The 21702-nt window shown below is 40.9% G+C and overlaps 1 protein-coding gene across 4 annotated transcripts in view; it reads right to left on the reverse strand.

Moving 5' to 3' along the window:
• PLPPR1 (phospholipid phosphatase related 1) overlaps positions 1-21702 on the reverse strand; it is a 135364-nt gene that overhangs the window by 96102 nt on the left and 17560 nt on the right. For 2 of the 4 annotated variants that reach the window (XM_056325402.1, XM_056325403.1), the window contains exons 2-3: positions 13509-13590; positions 8740-8818 (exon numbers count right to left, since the gene is read on the reverse strand). The exons of 1 other annotated variant lie outside the window; for it this stretch is intronic. The gene's annotated coding sequence lies outside the window, so the exon portion shown is untranslated. The remainder of the gene's footprint in view (positions 1-8739; positions 8819-13508; positions 13591-21702) is intronic. One more of the 4 variants, XM_056325401.1, reaches the window with a different exon arrangement.

A 21702-nucleotide genomic window follows, 5' to 3' on the forward strand; every position in this document is an offset into this window, starting at 1 on the left:
CTTTTTTTTCATCTTCAGTTTGGATAAGCTTAATATGGTTTAGAAAGTGCTGTTTTCTAAGCCAAAAGAAAGAAAAGGCAGGCAGAAATGATTGTGTCACTACCATAGCCTTCACTGCCCTATACCAAAGAGAATTACTCAGGCTGAAGATACTGATCTTTGTTCCTTGAGGTAATGAGCTAAATGGTGCTGTTCAAATAGTTAGTTGCCTCCTACGCTGGCAGTGAAAAAAAAAAAGGTGAAACCAACTGGTTGTCAATCTCAAAATTTCAGCAGCTACATTTTCTTTGCATGCTTTATTTTTCTGTCTTTTTAGGTGAAAGCACAGAATATGTGCAAGTGTAGGCTTGCACACAGTAGACTGTGAGATGTCCCCCAAGGGCCATGAGGAAACCTCACCTAAAATTAGATCAGGTAAAGTAGTTGAGAACATACTGCAATTACATAGTGCCATTAAAGTTAGGAAGAATTTAACTCTGCAAAAGCATTCTTTTTAAATACAGAACTTTTCAACAGAAAGCTATTTGGACTTTTGAAACCCTTCTTACAATCCTGAGCTGACAGAGAGTGTGTTTTGTATGTACTTGTCAGAGAAGAGAAGAGAGGAAGTCAGAGACAGAAGGAACTCAAACCCCTGGAAGTACTTGTTTTCAAATTTTAATTTTCAACTTCGACATTCTGTAGATTTATTATGGGTAAAAGCCTTTTTAATTAGCCAAAGAAACTCCTAAAACCCATCAAAACCCCCTGAAATACTGAACAAGCTTTAACTTTCAAAATACAAAATAAAAAATATAAGTAGTTCTTGTCTCCCTTACCCCTTTACTCCCAGTTTGCTTTTGAGGGTTTAAACATGTCATCTGTGGATCAACAGGTTTTTCTGAGTACATCAAATAACAGTTTTTTCACATTTCCCTTACTCTTTCCCTTTAAATATTCAGGACTTCACACGTTCTCAGTAGTAAGCACAAGCTCCGTAAACCTTTACTTATGTTGGTGAATGTGTCATCTGCCTACATTTACCATGATTACTTAACGATTCCTATTCAGTTCTAGGAAGCAGAGGGAGGGCTGTCAAAATAAAAACAAATAAACCTCAGGATTGCATTCTAAAAGGGTAAGTTGTTCTGCAAAAGTAGTTTTGACTAATGGAGAGCTTCTGGCTGATACTTGTAAACCTATTGCCTTGCCTCAGAAGTCAGTGGAAAAGACTACTTTCAGCAGCTGCGCAACACGGCAAACACAGAAAACAACTCACCCTTCCCCAAGCATAGTGTATTTCCCCTTGCTATTCCCTGACAAGTGAAATAGAGGCTATATACCCCTGGGACGAGGTTTTAATTCTCTGCTTGTTCTACTTCTGTTACAGTTCTCCTTGGAGAATTTGATTTGTAACTGCTAGCAAGTAAAATGCTTTAACAAAAACAAAGAAAGCCAAAACAAAGAAGAGAACTCCGCATATGTCACACATCCTGGTCTTTCTAAATACTCTTTACATTGATAAAAAGATCTTATATTTACTCCTATTAACATTATTACTGTCTCAGTTGAAAACACCCTTCCTCCTTCTCTTCTGGCTCTTCTTCCCTCCCTGCCTCCCTTTCTCCCATCCCTTCATCTTTCCCTATTTTCTTCAGACTGAATAAGCAAGGCACCAGCCTGCCCCACATCAAGGCAGACCCTAGATTTTGCATGTATAGAAAGAAACAATAAAAGCCCAGCCCCCTTTGCCCATCCACCCTCTTCGATAGAGGCATGACCACAGGTCCATCCCTACCTCACAGAAATGGTTATTGATAGGTTAAAACCCAAATCAGTCCCCAAGAGCTGGCGGTGAAGTAGTTTCCCTCATTTTTCAGTCCTCCCATTAGCAGCAGTCTGATTTCAGCTTTTTGAATTAAGGAGACAGAAACATCTGTTAACGCTCACGTTTTGGAAAATGCTCTCCAGCACTGGAAACCAGGTACCCTTTAAAAGTAGTTGCATTTCAGATGATACACTGGCAGGAAACACATCTACATATTTGATAGAATATCTGTCCCAGAATTCTGGATTTGTTTAGGGCTCAAAACTGAGCCATGTATTAGACCTAATTCTACCCTAGTTCCACTCAGAGCCAAAATACTGTCAGATTCAGCAATAGCCAAACTTTGAACCCTTTCCCAACTTAAGGGTTTGCAGCAAGATAAAAGACATCTACTATACGTTTTTCATATGAATAACCATTGTGTTAAACATATCCCTGTTCTGCATCGTGCAGGTTTCTATTGTATAAAAGCAAGAACCTGTCTCTTTGAGAGGCCATTCACAGTGGTGGTGATACAACTTATTCCACCCTGCAAGGAGCCCAGATTCCCGTTCCACTGCAACTGGTAACAACCACTTCTAACACCTACTATGATCCTCCCTATGTCAGCAACAGGGAACTGAGCACCTTTTTAAAGACTCATTCTGTGAGTTTTGTGGATTCACTGAGTCCCCTCACCCTGAAGACAGAAACAAAATTTACACTTGCCAGTAAGCAAATACATCCTCAAACTTAGTATTCCAGAAACTAAAATGTGCAGCTCTTTAAAGCCAGCATCTCACATGTGATTCTTGTTTCCTGAAGCCACAGTATAAATCCCAGGAGTTCATTTAGCCAAGGCAGCAGAAGGCAAATGCTGGGCCACATGGTGTGAACAGACGGGCACTGAGGCAATGCCAAGAGAACCTGCAGGAGCTCAGCATCACTTCAGCTGTGATCCACAGTACGAAATACGGCCTCCTTCAGGCTAAGAAAGAACCTTTTGCTGCCAGACCTTAGGCCAGATCAGACATGTAATCAAAGAATAATCCCAAAAATAGAGCGCTGTAACAGAGAAAACTGCAAAACTTTCAGGAAACTCAAACTGGAGCCTACTAGTCTTTCACTTTCTCAGATTTCCTTATCATTACTGTTGGATTCTCCAGGGGAAGTATTTACACACAGAAAAGTTGGACTCTTTACACTCAGTGGACTTACTGATTTGGTCTCAGAGAGGCATAATATCTTTTTTTGATGAATTACTAACAATGGAGACTGTTTTAGCAGGAACAAAGGGGTAAGCCTTCCCAATTTAAGTGAGAGAAAGCTGCATGATGTTAGTCGTATTTGCTCGGTCTCAGGAGTAACTTACAGGGCAAAAAAGCAACTAGAAACAAAGGAGTTAGATTAGTAAGGTGTGTTTGGCAGCAGATTTCAGAAAACCAGCACAGAAGCTCACTTGTTTAATGCATTATATAACATCAGATACTACTGAGCAATGGGAATGAGATTAAAGAAACTGCTGAGAGACTCATAAGGCTTCACTTTTGTTTTTAAGAACTGCTGCATACAGACAACCTCCCAGCTTCTTTGGTCTTTACTTCTGCTCTTTTTCTCCATGTCCCTACGCACAACTTCTGAATTGAGAAGTCCTTCAAGTACAACAAAGTCCTGATTATAAAAAGGTGGGGTGCTTTTTGCGTGTTTGCTATCTCAATGAAGAATTAAAGAACAGTAATCCAGGATTCTGTTGGGAGTGTCACTTCAAAATGTTCATTTGCATGTCACCAGGAATGGCATTTTTTCCCTACTATCTTTTCATTACCATGTAATAACTTCTCAAACTTCACTGTCAGTACTAATTTCTGCATCTAGTGTACTCGGACAGTGCAAAAGTATTTGCCTGAAGGCAGCAGAAAGCCTCTGAGCTAGTTTCAAATGCAGAGGCTTCATTCCAGAAGTCTCCTCAACCCTAGCTTCTTTAACTAGATGCAAAGTCTCACTATCCTGCAAAGTATAAACCTTGCTCTCAATTTATTTATCCGCCGCATTGTTCACTGAAGCCAAAAGCACAGCTTAATCCCTCTGTGTGAACTGCAGTATCACGCCAGCCTCTGTCCTGGAGATGGAATTCAGACCTGCATTACACAACTGTAAAATAAGCGAATTGACATCTGCAATTACTCTGTGTTACACCAATACACTGAAGGAACGGGACGTGACATTTTATAAGCAATTGCACTGCTAATGCCACAAATGGTAGGACAAAGCAGGCCTTCGTACACCCTGTACCACATTAATGAAAGCAACGTGAGCTTCGCTTTGATCAAAAGCCGCCATCCCAAGTTTTACAGTATGCTATAGGAGTCTAATAATACAAAGCAATTTCAGCTGTCACTGAGCAAGATTTGGCTGTCTTTCCCTTGCTTTTTGCTGGGAGTGTGCTAAATCCTGCCTGCTTTTTTGCTGGTCTCTGACACTCACGAGGACATAGTGAAGGCTCCAGCTGATTTCAGACTTCAGATCAATCTTTAAACAGCAAAAGATTTCCATATATGATCTATGTTCTTAAAGATCCTTAAGGTAGTATTAGCTTTCTCATGCAACACATACAAGCTCATTTAAAACAGAGACTTCTTTACTCTTTAAGTCTTCAGAATAAAATCCACCATGGAAGTTATGTATGTTTATGGGAGTAATGTAAATGTTCAATAAGATCAGCTCTTATCCATATGTTTCATGCATTTAGCCTGCAATAAAAGTAAAAACCAAAACCCAACAACAAAACAAAACAAAAAGAACAACCAAAAGTTCTTAAAGTCAGCATTAAGACTTTATATCGCAGAAGCATTCAATTTATTAGGGAAATGAGAAAACTAATCCATAAAATCTTGTTTCTAAAATAGAAAGAAATTCCCTGAAACAAATGAAGACCCAAAGCAGAAATAATGTACATCTCCAGGAGGGTCAATCTGCAAAACTGCTCTGTCCCACCTCATGATTAGAAACTTGCAAGGACCATCATAAATAAACAGCTACTTTGTAATTAAAAAGCAAAGAAAAAAGTGCTAGAGTAGATGAAGTATTTCAGGTGAAGTGTTTGTCTCCTAATTTTACTGACCCACAGGCCCTTGAGAAACAAACCAAATCACAACAGTATGAAGTACTATCCTTGATTTTTTCAACAACAGTTCCCCTTAGGAAATGAGCAGCATAAGGAATAGAAGCCATGTCTCCCGCATCCCAGTCCAGTACCCCACCACTATGACACCATGAAAATTAGACAGGAAAAACTAAAAGAATCCTATCCTGAAAGGTATTCGCCTTTTTTGTGTTCTGCTAATGAAGTTGAAAACGCAGTACACAGTCTGGTAAATTAAGATGTGGATCCTTCAGAGGTCAGAGCTGTATAATGCTTTCGGAGTTCTGGAGCCCCGGGCATAGCACTCTGTTAAAATTACCACATTCTGCAGAGGTCTTCCTGGATTATACCATGAGAAAGAAGTGACAGTACACACACGTGAAAGTATACACTCTGTCTGTGTACTGACAGAGCTGTGGGATAGTCAGCCGGACGGAATGTATCTGGATGTGTCACAGAAGTATTAAGGTTGGTATAAATGACATAAGAATATAAATGTCTGTGTCTGGATGGACAGGAATAAACAAAAGGAGAACCTATATTGTAAGAGTATACATGAATTCCAGGAGCAAAAGTGGGGAACACACTGCTTCTGCCAAGCCCAGAAGGTTGCACTCTGACACAACCACAGCACCACTGACCTCCAGTCCCCACATTAGGAAGATGACAACAGGACTGAGCAATACTGCCTATGCTATTTCTCCAATAACTGAAGAATTTCCTTCTAACAGCCAACCACAGAAATGGACAAATATTCCAAACAAAAAAAGGCCACGAGCAGCAACCTTGCCTGAGATTAATGAAATCACAGGAAGCAAAATCCTGATGCACAAGACATTTCCACAGCAAGTGAAGCCTCCTGAAGGTAATGAAAGACCTGTACCAAACCTGCTGTGTTGTCTCCAGTCCAGAAGGACCCTAGGGAGGTAACACAGTGTCAGGCATCATCTGCCCTTGTCCTGTGTGTTGAACACAAGTGGTGCTGGACAGACTCCTTGGGAATGCAGGTCTTGGTGCCTGCAAATACGTGGGTGTGAGAATGAATGCAAGTAAAGTCAGCTTACTCAAAGGTGTTCTAGACGAATACAGCCTTTCTCTTCCCTAAGATATCCTATAGAGTCTTGCTACAATTATTTCCAAGAAACACGACATTCGCATGCTCATATGTTAAGTTGCCAGCCTGGGGATGGCAACTGGATGAACCCAATATTCATCTTTCCCTGTGCCTGCTCTGGTACAATGTTCCCGCTAATCATTACTTTCTGACTAGCCGTTTGTACAGCTCAAGTATTGTCCAGAAAGTTTTTCCAAACAAAGAAAAAGGTGGGGAAGAAAAAATTTGGAAAAGGCTTTTATGAACTTTTCCTCTATTTTTCATCTGAAATTTGGAAACCTGCCATTTTTTGCTGGTGTGGGAAAAAAATTTACATTTTGGGCAATTTTTACCAAGCAATTTTGTGAAAAATGTCTTTCACTTGCTAACTTCTTGTTTAATCTTTTCTGCCTTCATTATGCATTCTTTACTTAAATCACAGCCCTCTAGTAAAATGAAAAAGATAACAGAAAAAAGACAATAAATACAGTGACTGGAAAAGAAACCCCAACAAAGATCAAAACAGATTGAATGTCATTCCAAGTCTGTTCTTATTTCAGGAGAAATGCCAAAGGTTTCAAACAAATTGAGATTTTTGGTATGGATTCCTGTAAAAATTAATATGGTAGTTGCCATTCCATTCCATGTGTTCTTAGCACTGACTTGCTTCTGACAAGCGGTAACTAAGCAGAGATAAGTAAATAATATTTTGTACATATCTCATTAGAACAATGAAATGTAAGATTTTTCATCCTAACGATTCACATACCATCTTAAGTCACTGTCTATAAATTCTCAGACTCAATTTTATATGTGGTTGTTAATGCAACCAAATGACAACCAATATCACAATTCTCTCAGTTTACTATCTTCATTCATAGCCACATAGTGCCTAGTGCCCTCTCCTTCTGAACAGGACATAGAAAGCGCAATAAGCATGGTTATATAGTCAGGTACTAGGAGAATTTAAGAGTGGAAAACAGAAAAAGAAATTTTGACTTCTGGCAGCTATGCTTTGAGTCAGCTCACCATCTTAGGAGCTGCTGAACACTGTAATTAGATGCGGTGGAGTCCATCAATCTTTATTGTTTTCCGTAAAAATCAAAGCAGCTGAATAATTACATTCACATACCTAGTAAACTGCTTCTGAATACAGCAACATGCTGCCCCTTTTTACTTTTTTAAGCCACTTCATTTTGAAAAATCATATCATTGTTTCCAAGTGGAATTTCTGAACAACAAATCTATTCTTTTCTATTAGAACACAAACAAAGCTTTTTTCAGGTTTGAACATGCTGACATTTTGAAAAGGATGCCATGGTTTGTACAGGTCATTACACAACAGACATTCCCTGAGCCTGCTGAAACCAGTTGGAAAAACAGCTATCGCAACAGGACTGTGTATTCAGGACAACAATGCTGTTGCCTCTGCAGAAAATACCTGTCAGCTGATAAGACCATACTTGATCAAGGTATCAGCCACATCCACTGAAATCCTAAATACAGTGCTTCCAGAAAGAACTGCTTCTGGCACTGTGGAGCTTCCCAGTAATCCCTCTTAGTAATAATGCAAAAAGCTCGACAGTAAACACGGATATGCTGTAGTTAACAGTTTTAGAATGTGAACAGTTAATCTTTTAGAATATTTTACAGATAGAACCCGTACTTCCCAGCTTCAGTATAAGGCTCAAACCTCAACTGCGGGATGACATTAAAGGCACTTTACTCGGAATCAAATGCAACCCCTTACCATTCCTCATCTGACAACACGGGACTAAATTCAAGAAATTTTGCTATTAATTCTTACGAGTGACTACAGGATTTTCACATCTTTAGGGAGGTTAGGAAGGATGATGTTTTTGAAATTTTAAGTTGCACTGAAACCCAAAAGGCCTGAAAATATTATCTGAGTTAGCATTTTTCTTTACACATTAATAATTCCAACAAACAGTTGTTAGTATAAGGTCTCTCTGTGGGTGGTTTTTTTTCTGTTTATTTCCACTTTTGAATTACTCAAGGTAGTTTCTTCACATTATCGTATTTGCATACAATGTTTGTATTATAGCATTGTTCCATACTGTGATTGCCCATCCCTCCTATACCACAAGATTGTCTACCTCAAATGAGAATTCCCCTTCCCTCTCAACAGCAGCTAGGATTCCCTAATATCCATGCACTAGAGCAAGAAATAGAACTGTCTAAAGGATATGCTGTATCCTGGCAAACCAATAAACTTGTGTTTTCATTCCACATTGGAAATTGCATATTTTTCAGGATGCAATTTTCTTTAAATAGCTCATTTTCAGGTCCAGAAATTCAGGATCATATTTTTACTCACAGATACTTCTTTTCTTCCTTGATCCCTAGTCAGAAGTGACCAACTGTAAACCAGATCATGATAAAAGCTTAATTGATGCTAACGTATCTCATGAATTGTTTTGTATTTAATGGAACAGGGTTCTTAACGGCTTTACAGGAAGCACAAACAGAGACCTGCCCTCCTGAGAGAGAGATATACTCTCCATGGATGAAAGAAAAGCCAGTAGAATTCACTAAATATCATAGTGATAAATATCAGATTTGTGTGTTCCCTTAAAATACAAAGAACTCTCTATTTATTTAGAAAAACAGCTCTACATTTGACAAAGGAAAATGAATAATCCATCAGCTCTACATGCTTGACACTTGATGAAGAAGCTCTTGAACACATTTATTTACCACTCCCTCTTGATACCGTGAAGCCTCTCTTTTCTGATTTGTTTGGCATTCCATGGAAGCAGTTGAGCTGGCACATTTTCTGTAACACATCCAAATAAAAAAATGACCCAATGAGTGAACAACATAACCAAATATCTCCCAGCTTATACCTTTTTATGCTGCTCAACCCCCAACAGCAGCCTCTGGGAGTTCCTGCCTACCTTGAATCCTCCTGTCTTTTGCAACTGCTGGACACCTGCTGATGCTAAGGAAGCAAAGTAATGCATAAGGCTTTCACCTCTGCAGGAAGACGTCAATGCTCTCAAAATCAATACAATGTACTTCTAAAAGGCCTGTTCTTCCCATGTGTTTGTGACACCAGATTGGGACTCTGGAAAGACAGCATCAGCTCCTACCCCTGGAATGACACTGACTGACAGGTGACCAGCTTCACACAAGTCACTTCATCTCTGATCTTCACCATGTTTTATTTTTTGTAATTCAGCACTTGTAATTCTAAAGAAACTTTTCCAAAGAATCCTGTGAGCTAGATACTACATTACTGTCCCTCAGACAAAAAGGAAAAGCACATCACAACAGCTAGGCTACAGCTACTCAACTCCCATAAAGCTGAGTGAAGTGCAGCTGAGCGGTTGTGTATGTTTTGGCTTACTAAAACCAATGGCAACCTTTTTCTTCACTACAGACCTCTTAAAGAATAGTAAGATACTTTTTCTCCCAAGCTATTTTAGCAGAAAATTCAGAGTAGTCAACAACACCGCAGCACAAGGCTTCTTGTGACCCACTACCTGGGTTAGAAAAACCCTCTGAAACAACAAAGAAAGCAAATCCTTTGCAGCCCTGCTTATGTGACTGCTCCTATCTTGTCTGACACATTGGAGGCAACTGCCAAAGTTAAAAGGAGAGTTGTGACAGCATTAAGAAAAACTCTCACTCAAGCTGAAAAACATGCATATCATACTGAGGAGAAACATGGATATGCAGCACATATTCGCTATTGTACAGCCTCTAAATTGAGGTCAGGTATTTTTTATTTATTTTTTTTAATACACAGGCTTCCTTTCTTTCAAAATGCCTGAAAAAAAAGCTTCTCCGGGGCAGGGGGAACCCACACCTCCAAAAAACAATGAAACCCAAAGAAAACCCCACCCTACACAGCAGTACTCCCTCTTTTCTGGTCCAGTTAAGTTCACCTCTCTACTTACATTTGACCAGCGCATGGAACAGCGACATTTAAGTTTCTCCTCAGTTACACATCTTGCTCCTTGTCTAAACTACTGAACTATAGGCAAATGACAGTGAAGGACAGGTTACACTGCCATCAAGGTAAGAAATGCTAATTTCACTGTTACTGTAAGCACTTAAGTCTAAGCAGGTAATAGCCAGACTGTGGCATCATGAGTAAAATTGGACTCCACAGGAAATCTTGATGGAAACATTTAGAGAGGAAGGTACAGCTGAAAGTGACTAAAAGATGTTATATCAACTCATTTGCTTAAATCACTTGGGATTTTCTCACAAATACCTTCCCATGTATTTGAACAAAACTCAGTTCCTTCATGCTCTGTGAAAGTTGTATCACTGTATTCTCCATCAAACAAATAAAATCTTTGCAAGTGTGCAATACATAAGGACACTGCATACTCATACTAAGCTATTTTGCAAGCAAACAAGAGTTCAGATTAACTGTGACCAACAATTGCTGTACTGAAGCTAGAGATTGCAGTTTCTTACAAAATGCACGCAAATCATGCTCTATGCTGGTTCATTTTTAAATGTCAGCAACTTTCTGCATTCTAAAAAAACCCCCAGTAATCCTGTAATTGGTAAAGAATGTAAAGCCCCATTCAGGTTAAAAGAAAAACTAAACTATGTCGCCCCTAAGCTATTGTATTGACTGAGAGAAACTGCTGATTTTTAATCAGTGTATTCTGGCCTGTCCTGTTTCAGATCATGGCCCTGTTAAGCCACCTGTTAGTTCACTGGTGTGAGACACGGGGGTTTTTTCCTACACAGACCCATTAGTAATAACAGACCTCCTTTTTTATTTCCACTAAGGCATTTCAAATACAGTCAGCAATAAGCTTATCAACTGGCAAATGTTTATATACTATTTAATACCATGAACTGTGGTATTATATTCAAATAACAACACATATTAAATTTCATTTTGCATGTGGGAAAATAAAATGAAAGGATGAGTTTTGAAGCATCAACAGGATAAATAGATAGGATTCTACTTCATCATATTGAGTAATTATATCCTGGCACAGTGCCCAAAGCATATTCATCATGAAAAGATTACAGCGTACAGCACACTGCCAAAGTCTAACTTCTTCAAAGGCTAGACGACTCTGTCAGATCAGGAGTCTTACAGATTTGCTTGCCATTGCTGCGTTACGGGTTCCTGGAAAATTGTTGAACTGCAGTTCATCATTACAGTTCATTAACAGGGTCTATAAATATAAAAGCTGTGAATGACACCTCCATTGTGCAACTGTCTACATTGCACTGACTGCATTCCTTACGTCTCCCAGCTTGCAATGGGTTTCCCTTCAGGGCTGCTCCTCAGCCTAGTTTAAGCATCACTGTTTATACCGTAAGAAAACACAGTGTTGTTACCAACCTGCTGCTGCTATGAGGCTGGGCCATCTGTGCAGCTTAAAAAGAATTTACACTCAGCGGATCTCTATCTTCTGCTGGGTCTTTGCTTTGAAAATATGCTTTACTTCTGGCATTGTTTAAACTGCTTTATTCTGGTCTACAAGAAGCATTCTCAATGCAGTACACTCCACCTTATTAATAAAAAATTAAAAAGCACCAGCTAAAAAGCACCTAATCCACACATCACAAAATAAAAGGATTCAGTTCTTGGTTGCCAGACCCACACTGTCAGCCCTGGAGCAGATGCCATTGTTGGCTGCATTTGCTTGCCCTGCAGATTTGCCAAAGAGGATATGAAGTCAAATTTGTCATTTTCAAAATGCAAAATTTTTTGTTTTCTCACAACAGCCATTCTGTTGTATGTTATCCTCCCACCATGTTATCATTTATTGACCTCATCAAAGGTATTTTAACTGTCAGGTAATTCTCATGAAATACCATTCAGAAGATCCAGTGCCCAAATGAAACATGAAGAATTTATAACCTGCCCAGGGATACTGCACTTGAATATGCTTCCAACAAAATCAGTGGGATAAGATTCTTGGTGTCTTAAAATGAAGGTAACATAACCAACATGGATTTATTTTTTTCTTCTTGAAGTGAAATATGAAAGACTAAGTTAACCATACATAACTATACAAAATACTTTTTTCTCCCCTTTTCCATTTCAACAGCCCTAGTGCAGAGTTACACTGCTTAAATGTGAGCATGAGAAAAAGCAATCCCAAGTTAAAATTCCTTCCTCCTCTGATGCAAAAGCAGGACGGAAACACATGTGTGGTACTACCCCAGGCAGTCACCAGTGTATTGCACTGGCCTGCATGAACTAACACCCAAAGCCAAAAGCCAACAAGGAGTGGGCATGAGGACAAGGGGCTTGCATTACACTTCCAGGAGGATAGGGTTAGCACAGAGGACTGCATTTTGAGATGTTCTTTCCCCTCGTGGTGCTCAAGGCAAAGTGGTGCCACCAAGCTGCAAGGGACACAACAGGGCAGCTGGGGCTGGAATCAAGGGCTGGAGAAAGCCATGAAATGGGATTTCTTATGGCAGAGGTGAGGACAAATCTCATGTCCATGAATGATTAATGTCTTAGTAGACCTTGGAGAGGTTTCTTGTCTAAGGCCTGTCTTGAGAGGGAGCAGGCAGTGTTGATCTGTTCCCGTTTTTTCATTTCCAAAGGGAAGATGAAAAACCATATTTCAATCTAGTACCACAAACCCAGCCCGCCCCTTTCTCAATCACAAGCAATTTCTCCTTCAGGGAAGACCACAAAGCATGTAGGATTCCCCTTGCCTCTTCTGATGCTCAAGGACTTTTTTACTGTGATTGCTTGTTCTAAAGTTTAGCAGTGTAAGCATTTCTGAAAATTATATGGCCAGCTTGGAGAAAATGAGGGTCTCAAAGTCAATACAGACACAAAAATAGAAGCTCAGAACTGTTAATTCAGATTACAGGAAATGGCAAACACAAAAGAGTAAGGCCGTTGCCAGTTAAAAATCCCACTCTATCTTGGCTAATCTAGTTACTTGACTGGAAATTTTTTTTAACTACAAGTGCAACCTTATGCTAGCTGCACTGCATCTCTTCCATGATACAGAGTAAGAAGGTTTTCTTTATAAGAAAATCGGCAAAAGACACAAAAGAGACATGGCTCCTTGAAGAACTAGAAGACACAGCTGTGGATCTGTTCTTGTTTAAGAGGATTTTTAACTTCAAAAGTTTGTCCCCTTAACCAATTCTTTATGTGACAAACCTGTACAAGAAGAAAAGGCTCCTCTCATTTTAAAGCCAAGGAAAAATGCAAGATTTCACCTGTCCAAACCACAGCAATTAAAAAAACATTTGCATTACTTTGCTTTTCTTTTGATGGGACTTGAACTAAAAACTGAACCAATTACAGTCAGTTACTGCTCTGACGTGAGACAAGATTGACAGGTCTGGTACCAGGCATTTTACAGGCATCCTAAGATCAGGTAACTGTCTACACCTAGCCACAGCAAGACTGTAACTCACTCTTTCTAGGTCACAATATACCTTTTATTTACGGTACAAAACACCCACTAAAATCAATGAGAGCTTTACAAAAATAACTGGAGTTATACCTGGATCTCTTAGGACATATACCGAAGGCTGAGGCTCTGTTTGGTTCAGTTTAGAACAATCTCCAATACGTTTTAGTGTTCACTGAAAGGAAGAAAAAAAAGAAAAGAATTTATTAAAGATAACACAGATTTTTTAAATGTTTTTCGCAAGGGCAGGCTGATATTAAAACTGTTTTTATATTAATATACCTTTGTGGAGGATCTGAAAGCACTCTGAGTTTTTTCTGTGGAAGAACCAAAGCAATGCAATGGGAGTGCTATGGTTTACCTGCTATGTCTATGGACTTGCAAAATTCTCAAAGCCAGAAATAGCTCTTCTGCATGGAAACAAAGCTAGGAAGAAAGGCTAATACTCCAATGAAGAACACACTGAATTACTATTAATGACCAGACTGAAAATAGTCAGTTTACCACCTTGAAAACACAGTAATGCTTGTTCCTAACCTGCCATTATGCATTACTTCTTCCTAACAGAAAAAAGAATACCACTACAAGATTGAGTATCTACCTGTAATGAGAGTTTACTGGAACTTTATTTCCCATTGTCACTCTGCAAGCATCTCACCATAGTTTCATAGAAACTCCGTTATATTGTTGAAAGGATGGAAATATGAACACAGAGACTTTTTAATGTGCAGTGCTTGTCTCCAAATACAGCTATAAAACAAAACAAAAAAGGTTTGACATCCCACTCTTGATTTCACATTCCCAAACAGATGCAAAAGCTTCTCCACATGCAGTCAAACTTTCTTTTAACAACAGAGGGGTAGGGACGGGTGCCTGACTTTGCATTTGAAGGCAAGCAAAGTCTGAAGATAAAAAGTGACCAACTTAAAACATGTTCCACTTCAGATTTGAGAAGGCATTACCCCATTGTGACAGCAGAGGATCTATTTTGAACTTTGAAATTCCTTTATCTTTCACTCAGCAAGGGTAATGAGATGAAGGAGATTAGAGACCTGAGCTGTGACTTGAGACCTGAATAAGTTACTATTTTCTAGCAGCTTAAGAAGCTAGCAATGTCCTATTGATATTCCTTTACAACATCGCTTCAATTTACAGTAGTTGTGCTCTTTTTTGTCTCTCACTGAAAACGTTTCTATTATCATTGTGTTCCAAGGGGGTTTGCTGAGCAATGCTTGCAGTCCCATTTGAACTCCCTCTTGATTGAAATAGTATACTATTGTCATCAACTGTCAAAAAACTTTGTACCTCCTCTGGAAATTTACACTTTGATAGAGGCTGTTAGCAGGTTTGTATGTATGTATTCAAGCTGAAACTTAGTACTTCAAAGGGTTTACCTATTAGCATTACAGAATATGACAACAGGCTTGTAGGTGAGTATGCAGACAGGCACCTGGTGGGAAACCCACACCTCTCACCAAGATTACGTACTGCTTTTCCTTCCACCTGCAAGCTCTGAGAGACTGTAATTCACATTGCAAAAGGACACACTGCAACATCGCCAAAGGGTAAAGGGGAGAGACTGCAGAGCCTGCATTTAGACATGCATCACTGCCTGAACAAAGATCTATGTACAGGCCCCCTGTGCATGCACAGTAACACCACCATTACAGCGTCTGCCTGTTGTTGCCTAGCTCAGATAAGAGTAGAGAGCTTGCCCTCTAACCAGGACATAGCCTCAATGGCAGATCCAGGGGGAGCAAAAATTAACTGCTCTGAGCAAGTATGCCTTTAAAAAGTCACTGCTTGCTTTGTATCTAATGCTGCATTATAAAAAGGCAAAATCTGTTATTTAAAAGTCTCTTGATTTCAGGGTATTTTTCTGAAAGTTTTTCTTTAAAAAAATGAATGAAAGAAAAAAAAAAAAAAACATCAGTGACACCTAAACCATGAACTAGCTACACAAGACATTCTGTGATCATTAACAGTTTGGGTAAAGGGGCTGTATTTTGCCTCTGTACTCCCAGCGTTTACCGAATCCTTAAGCACTTCTGAAGAGAGTTTCACATAGATCAGCAACAAGCCTTTTTCCCCTGAAGACCCAGGCAGCCTTTACGCACATTTTTCAGGGCAGCCACTGGTCAGAAGTTTTAGTTTCAAAGGCCAGGACAGATGACTGAGATCAGCTACTCTGATTTTCCTCACGCAGCTGAGAGAACCATATCCTCTGGGTCTTGTGGATCGATTCAGCAGGTTTTTTGCTTAGTTAAGATTATTTTTTCCTACTGCTAAAGGAAATCTGAAATCACATTTTTACAGTATCCTAACAGAACCACTAAGAATGAAAGAGGTATTTATTTAGAGAGTTAAAGGTGCTTCCTTGACAGAGTATTGCAGTGGGTTAACCTTGGCAAAGGGAGACATTCCCATACAGCTTCCCAATCACTCCCCTCCTCAGTGGGAAGAAAATGGGATGAGAAACCTTGAGCGTTGAGGCAAAGACAAGGGAAAGACAATTACAGTGATGGGCAAAATAAGCTTGACTTGGGCAGAAATTAATCTTCCAGGTAAAACAGACATAAGCAGTGAGAAACAAAGACAACCAAACCAACACCCCCCACACCCCCGCTGGCCCCCAGAGCAGTGCAGGGTGGCTTCTCTCTGCCAGTCCCTCCTGCGCACACTGCCCCTGCCCTGGGCTCTCCCACCAGGCTGCAGGACCTGCCAGAAAGCTGCCCCAGTGCAGGCTCACTGCAGGAGCAGGGCAGATCCCTCAGATGCTGCTCGGTGCTGCCTGCCATAACTTGCTCTTCCCCCTCCTGCCTATCGCTCTTTTTTCCTCACGCTTCTGCTCCTTCAGCTTTTTACCTTTTTTTTCCATATTTTTTCATGGTCGTACCTGTGGCTGAAGGGCTGGTGGTCATGGCCAGCTCCAGACAGCTCCGAAGACCAGGCCTGGAGCCAGCTGGAGCTGTCTGGGACCAGCCATGACCAGCCTTGGGCATCCCCAGCCACAGACATTGACATTGATCTCCCTTCAGCAGAGATCCTGAAACTGAGCTAAGACATTTATTTAGATATTACAAAGAATGTGATTGAGGGGAGAGGAGAAGGAAAAAAATCAAGCTGACTGTTATAAGACTTGTTTGTAATGAATGTTGGCATATTTTTGTCAGCTAAACCATGCAGCTATTTGTACCCAGGCTGGCTCTCATTAGGGTTGGAGGAATCAGCAGTTCCCAGCCTACTCACTCCCTGGCCTTAGATTTTGAGAACATTGATTCTTGCCCATCCTCCCTGCTGGAGCTTAAGGGGAGAGGAGGGCAGGCAGCCCACCCTGCTGCCACCCCAGCACTGTCACAGCCCTCTCACCCTTCTCCCATTCCCCATCCACTAGTCCCAGGAAATCTTTGCCAAAGCTGGAGATGGGAGAGTTTGGCAACCTCCTTGCTCTTTGTTATCTCATCGAGATGGACGCAATCGCACTACCTTAAACAAGGAGGGAGGAATGGGTGACATGTCTTCAAGGCAAAGAGATAGCAACAATTTTCTTTCCATTTATGCTCAAGACATAACATGCTGAGTTTCAGCCATATTCAACCAAAGGGAAAAAAAAAGAACTACAAAGTTTTGTCTCTGTAGTTAAGAGACATTCTCCTTTGGTCACTGCACTGCTGCTGGATTTGACATAAACAATGCGGGTCTGAGCAGGCAGCTAAACAGGAGCTGCAGGTTTGCAGGAGAAGGTAGAACTGGCCAAAATAAGGACTGCAGCCACTGAAGCAGCTGCTCTGCCTGACCTGTACGCATGGAGGCTTGCAGTGCCTGTGTGCCCTAATGAGGACTGCGGAGGAGCCTGGAAGTTTTGCTTTTGACCTCACTCATTGACTTCAATGGAACTGGGGTCTCCTATTCACAATTCACATTGCAATAGGCTGCCTTCTTACCTCCTTACAAGCACTTACTTGAAAAGCCAAGGAACAGATTAACACTGTAGCTTTATTCACAAGAGTCTTGTGTAAGTATCAAAGGCAAGGTCAAGGGAGGTGATCTTTCCCCTCTGCTCTGCCCTGGTGAGGCCACATCTGGTATGCTGTGTCCAGTGCTGGGCTCCCCAGTTCAAGAGAGACAGGGAGCTACTGGACAGGGTCCAGCAGAGGGCTACAAAGACGATCAGGGGACTGGAACATCTCCCTGATGAGGACAGGCTGAGAGAGCTGGGCCTGTTCAGCCTGGAGAGGAGAAGGCTGAGAGGGGATCTTGTCCCTGCATACAAATCTCTTAAGGGTGGTTTTTAAAAGGATGGGGACAGATGCTATTTAGTGATGCCCAGGGACAGGACAAGGGGCAACGGGCACAACCCAGGGAGTTCCATCTGAATAGGAGGAAAAACATTTTTACTTTGAAGGTGACAGAGCACTGGCCCAGGCTGCCCAGAGAGCTGGTGGGGTCTCCTTCTCTGGAGACATTCAGAACCTGCCTGGATGCAATTCTGTGCAACCTGCTCTAGGAGAACCTGCTTTAGCATGGGGTTGGGCCAGATGATCTCCAGAGGTCCCTTCCAGCCCTGACCATTCTGATTTGCAACACAAGCGCATGCATTGCCTGTACTGATCCCAACAGTAAGACTATGACTGCAACACCAGTGAGTTGGTGCTGACCTGAAGAACTCTTCATTCAAACCAAACACAATTTTCAGCCACAGCTAGGGATGATTAATAGAAAAAAAAAAAGTGTCTTCATTGTTAAATCTCAAAGGAAACACAGTTAAAGCTAACAGAAGGTGGTAACACTCTCCTTGGTTTTGCTCTGCCATTTGTTTTTGTAACTCATTTTTCTTTGTAAACTCTGCCATTTACAAAGGTCATAATTCAAGAAAAAAACATGGTTTTGATGTAGCCATTTTAGTCCAGTGACACTGCCACAAAGTTTAAAGTTAGGATGCATTCAAGCAGTTAGTTAATGTATTGTTAGTATCTCAATATGCCATACTCCAAACACCAGAATATTTTACGTTATTACTTGACAATGAAGACCTTTTGTAAGAGGTCTTTCTTTTGATAATACTGTGCTATTGCATTTACCATGCAGGGATTTCAGATATCTTTCTCTCCCCTTGTTGCTATGATGTCTGAGTGCTTGGTTCAGTCTTCCCTTACAATGGTTAAGAATCAGACAATCTAATATGACAGTGACAGTCCTCCCCTATTGTGACAATACTTCTCTACATAGGGTTTTCTAGAGCACTAGCATCATACAAACTAAGCCATCAGTTGCTATGTGAGGAAGGTTAGGCCAAGGCTGGATGCTTCAGGAAACCTTGCCCACAAAGCTCCATGCACATGCTCGAGTCACAGTGCTACACATACCCTTTGCCACTGTTCAGATGAAATAATGCCTCCCAGGCTTTTGCATGCTCACATGGCAGTGAGTCTGCAACACAGTTTCTGCACATATTTCAGCTCTCATCATTTAATCTGAACGGCCTGGCTTTACACATGTCTGATTTATGGAGCCTTTCAGATATACTAATGTTTGAATAAGAGACAAGAAAACTTTTCTGTCACCCTGTTAGTATTGTAAACGCAAACCAGAAACTGGAGATAAAACCAGAATAACCAGTGCTCCATTCTAGGCATTTGGTCTTTGGCTATAAATCAGGCTGGCCCCAAATCATTTGGGATTTGTTTATAAGGGGGTCACATCAGAGGTGATTACATAGTCAAGGCTGTGGAATGTAAGGCCTTTTGTGATCTGAAGAGCAAGGTGAGGACGGCAATTAGATCTGCACTGTACTCAATCTCCAGGCATAGGCACACAAAACACCAGAAAACCAGACCACTTCATGTGTGCAACCACATTCAACTTGTTTCTTCACAGAGCTTTAGGGATCACAGCACCTAAAAAAAAAAACCAAAAAGAGTTCACCTAGGTGGGCAGCATCACAGCCCTATAATGGACATTTTGGTCTCTCTGCGCTCCCTGGACAGTGCTGTGCAGTCCCTCCTCCCTTCCCTGCCCAGGAGGAGGAAACAGAATGCCCTCTGACACAAGACCAAAGATGCTGAATTACTGCTAGTTCTGCTGTGCCACCATGCAAATGCCACATGAAACCACACTTCTCTCTCATCACTGAATTTGCACGTGAGGCTGCTCTTCTTAACCTAGATCCTGGCTAAAAGCACAGACACATCCTTTGCCTCCATGCCCAGCCATTTACAAGCTGCCTACCTCTTCTACCACTGGAAATGTTAGTGGCTGCCAATCTCATGCTCATGGCTCCTTAACAGCATGGTAATATAAACACCTTGAGAGCAGGAGGTGCTTGCTTCATTTCCAGGGTTAAAACCCACTATTGACAGCCCTCCTTCCCTGTCTGAAGCAAGCAAACCCTCCAAAGAGGGACAAAACATTAAGTCCATGTCCTCATTAGTATTTCTGAACACAGAGGAAAAGGTTTCCCACAGGACCTTTTAGTTGTGATTAATGCTGTGAATACACTGACCAGCAAAGCTTGGCCTGGCAAAAAAAAGCACAGAACATTTTTCATGGATGTCACCTCCAATTTGAAGATAAATTTACTTCAGCTATTTCCCTGTCTCTACCTGCTCATGTGGCTCACTCTCTACTGAATTAAAGCCTAGTAAAAATATGCTTGCTTTTCTCCTCCATACACAGAAATCACATCCAACTTGGAAAGTCCTTGGGCTGAAACAGTTGGAGGTGAAACAATGTTCTACAGACGTACCGTGTATGTGCGATTCCAAGGCAGCATAGGCAGCATTGTACCTTTTCCTGGATGCCTTACTGCATTACTGGGATGTAGTCTGTTTAAAAAGCCTGGACCACTAAAGAAAATGAGTACAGCTCCAGATGGAAATTGTTCTTTAGATGGTCAGTTTTTAAACAACAGAATGCTTGCTAACGAAAGCAAAACATTTATCTTCCAAAAAGCCATTAAACAAAAAATAACTTTTTCATCAGAAAGGCTGGATTTGTACTACTATTTCAAGAGTGAGTAGTCTAGAATACTCATTTAAAAAATCCTTGCATATAGCATTCTCACATTAACAGCAGCGCAAGTGAGTTTTGCATATGTGGTTTCTGGAAGCAAGAAGCAGAGGGACAAGAAGGAAGAGCAAGACAGAGCAGTAGCACCAACAAAAAGCAAAGTTGCCAGCTTTTATCTGCATCTTGTGTGGGACATGGACATGTGTTTGCCAGTATAGAAGAAAATGATCATGCAGGAGAAAATCCAACTTCCAATACATGCCTTCATTCTGTGCATACATCCATCAGTGGCACTCTGGGCTGATGATACCTTTAACATCACCTTCTGCTACCTATGTTGCAACTAACTACCTTGCAATTTCACAAACACTACACTACTTCTGACTCCTTTTTAAAGCTACAGCTGTTGGACTCATGTGTTACCATTAGGAAGGTGAAATTAAGCAACTTCTTTCACTCACAGTTGCAGGGACAATGCTCAAGAACTGAAACCCTAGAGAATGAGAAATAAACCCAAAGGAAACCCAGCCAAGAAAAAAGGACTCTGTTCTAACTAGCATCTGTAGATAGCTACTGTCTGTAGAGTTTGAAGACTTTCTCCCTTCTGTGTGCCCTCATGACTGCTTGTAAGCTAAGACACTGGTAGCAATTCCTTTTTTCAGAGGCCAAAACCTATGAAGATAGCTCTCAACTACCATCAAAGGACTAGGACACCCACAATTTAGCAAGGTCAAAGGTAGAGTTAGAAGTTGAGCTTGTGCTTCTCAAGTTGTAGTGTATACTTTTGATCACATCTACTCTTCCTCCCCCTAGACAATTAAGGATTACCATTCCCCAAGATCTCCTTTCCGTGCAACCAAGCCAAGTATAAATGGTGGAACAGATGTGCACTACAAGGAGCAGTCTTCTGCTTAATCAGTCTCTGTACAGTATCACCGGTCTATCTGGACACAACTGCAATGGAAAACACAGCCTAGGCTACCTCTACACTATGGAAGTCACCAGAGCTTGGACCCTTCTTTTTGTATGTCTCAATTTCTATACAACTAAGAATATGGTCTTAGAAGGTTACTTAAATAAGATTTTATAGAGAGAAAAAAATACAAGAAGTTACAGGAAATAACAGCAGGTAAAAAAGCACCCACTCATTTATATATATTTTTATATTTGGTTTTGGTAATGCCATGCAGTCAAAGACCCAAAGCATATGCATTGAGGCCAATGGGGCTTCAGTTGTGCTACGCAACGAAGAGATTAACATGACATGTTATGGACTCTT

Source organism: Falco biarmicus, chromosome Z, assembly GCF_023638135.1.
Source record: "Falco biarmicus isolate bFalBia1 chromosome Z, bFalBia1.pri, whole genome shotgun sequence".
Classification (NCBI taxonomy): domain Eukaryota; kingdom Metazoa; phylum Chordata; class Aves; order Falconiformes; family Falconidae; genus Falco; species Falco biarmicus.